Source organism: Microcebus murinus, chromosome 8 (assembly GCF_040939455.1).
Source record: "Microcebus murinus isolate Inina chromosome 8, M.murinus_Inina_mat1.0, whole genome shotgun sequence".
Taxonomy (NCBI): Eukaryota; Metazoa; Chordata; class Mammalia; order Primates; family Cheirogaleidae; genus Microcebus; species Microcebus murinus.
In genome coordinates, this window is record NC_134111.1 from 77,311,453 (window position 1) to 77,314,019 (window position 2,567).

Here is a 2,567-nt window from a genome sequence, read left to right on the forward strand (position 1 = left end):
GCTGATATCAATGATGATGATGATGATAACCCTTAATACAATCTCCACATGACAAAAACCTGTTTCATCATGGGATTATGTTTGTTTGGCTACACATAAAATAAAATTCAAGGAATATTGGCTTAAGACAATAAGGTTGTTTTTTGTTTTTGTTTTTTTTCATATAACAAATCTAGATTTGGGTGATCAGAAGCTCAATGATGCCATCAGGGACCCAAGGTCTACTTTTCTGCTCGGTCATCATTTGTTCTTGGCTCTTGTCCTCACACTTTTGAGATGATGCAGCATCTCCAGGAATACAAGGGGAAGCAGAGAGGAGAAAGGGCTTCCACAAGGTAAGAGCTTGTGTCTTTATTCAGGAAAGAAAGCTCTCTCCAGGGAATTCCACTTACGTTACATTGGACAGAATTTTGTCATCCCCCAGATGCAAGTGGAAACAGAGTAATTTTAGCAGAGCACATGACCATCCTGAACAAAATGAAATTCTGGCAGTTAGGGAGAAAGAAAATCAATATTGCTAGGCAACTAGTAGACTTTACCATTCCTACTATTCACCAGTCACTTTATCGGGTACTTTACATATCTATCGTCTATAACCTTGCACAGTAACAATTTTCCACGCGATCCATTGAGGGTCAAAGACTTTTAGCAACTTGCCTAAGAAAATGGAAGATCCATGATTTTAATCCAGGTGAACTTGACTAATAGTGATATTATATACATATTATATTATAATAACAACCGTTAACATTGCTCCAGTGCTTGCCATGGGTCAGGTATTCCTCTAGGTGCTTTATGTCCATCGATTCATTTCCTACTCATAGAAATCCTCTGAAGAAGGTGTTATTACTGTCTTCATTTATTGGATGAGGAAATCAAGGTTTAGGGAAGTTAAGGAACTTGCTTAGAATCACACAGGTTATAAGAGGTGATGTTCAAGTTTGAACCCAGCTCTGTGTGACTCCCCAGCTCTTAACCACTGTGCTACACCCATCTGCTCAAACTGTGCACACTGCCACCACCTCACTAGAGGCTAGAGGTACCCAGCAGAAGTACCCAATGGTCCAATACCCATCAGGAAGCTAATCAGTACTCCAAATTAGAGGGATTCAGCACAGGGCCTGGGAATGGAAATTGAAGATGTAAGAAACAGCAAGAAAATAAATAATGTCTAGCTGGCATCTAACCATGTGCAGGAATATGCACTTAGTGTTTTTTCTTGATGCAAAGGGGCTCTTCCCCTACTTCAGTCTGTATTCTTGATGAAGTCATATGGAAATATCTATCACAGAAGATGACCACTGCTCATTGCCTACTCAACCAACAACCATTCTCTAATTCTTCTTTATTAGCAGAATCTCCAGTTCACTAAGGGCAACGTTAGGCTTAGTTACAATGATTCGCTCCACAGACGTCCTTGTCTCTACAGGACAGCTATGTGACAAGGCTGGCCAATGACATTTAAGCAAGTAAAGTCTTTTGGTTATTGTTTATGGCTAAAAGGGGATGAGCTCATACTCCATTTTGTAGCTCATGTTCTAAAGTTGTAATGATACAGAGATTAATATGGCCCTTGTACAAGAATGACACAAAAAATCACAAAGCATTCCATATTTTATGCAGTTCTTGGAGGTCCTTTGACACTGAAGAAGTGAAACAGATGATGTGAACTGGAGCATGTTGTGTGGTGTCCAATATTGAAATTGTGATTTTCACTACAAAAGAATAAAGGGGAGGGAGGGAAGGAGGGAGGGAGGGAGGAAGGAAGGAAGGAAGGAAGGAAGGAAGGAAGGAAGGAAGGAAGGAAGGAAGGAAGGGAGGGAGGGAGGGAGGGAGGGAGGGAGGGAGGGAGGGAGGGAGGGAGGGAGGGAGGGAGGGAGGGAGGGAAGGCATATATATAGAAAAAAGGTCAGTTGGCTCAGGCATTTGTCTTTGTCCTTTGTTCTTTCCTCTTCTTCCAGCCTGGAATACAGGTGTGATATCTGGTGGAGCAGCAGCCATCTCATGAGCATGAAAATTATTGCATGACACTATGCATAGCATACTGGAAAGATAAGCAATTTGGGTCCCTAATAGCACTGTGAAACCTTCATACCAGCCCAAGCTTGCCTATCTCTGGATTTAGTCAAGCTACCATAGTTGTGTTGTTTTTGTTTTGTTGTTACATGAAGCTGAAAATAATCCCTACTGATAAAGATGGCCATGCTAGTCTTCCCTCTAATCATGTTAATTCATAGAATAGTCATCTTCAGCATAGGGTAAATCATTGCTATTGCCCCAACTTCTAAGGTATGGGGGACAAGGTGTGCTATAAATTAGCCTGGCAAGAGTGTGCTTATGACTCTGGTACCTCATATTAAAGAAGGCCTCAGGGTAGAAAGGTGACATTGGAGGAAGAGAATAGGCTTTGGCAAATCTAACCTTCATGACTAGTTGTTTGACTGTGGACAGTTTTTACTCACCCACTCTGAGCTTTAGCTTCCTTATCTCTAAAATAGAGACTATAATATCTACCTTAAATGTTTACTGAGAAGATAAAAAATAGATGTGTGTGAAATGCCTAATGC

The 2,567-nt window shown here is 41.0% G+C and overlaps 1 non-coding gene across 1 annotated transcript; it reads left to right on the plus strand.

Moving 5' to 3' along the window:
• Positions 1–1,514: 1,514 nt before the first annotated feature.
• LOC142872401 (U6 spliceosomal RNA) lies at positions 1,515–1,618 on the plus strand. Its single transcript, XR_012920665.1, has one exon. It is a non-coding gene; the product is annotated as a U6 spliceosomal RNA (small nuclear RNA).
• Positions 1,619–2,567: the final 949 nt, after the last annotated feature.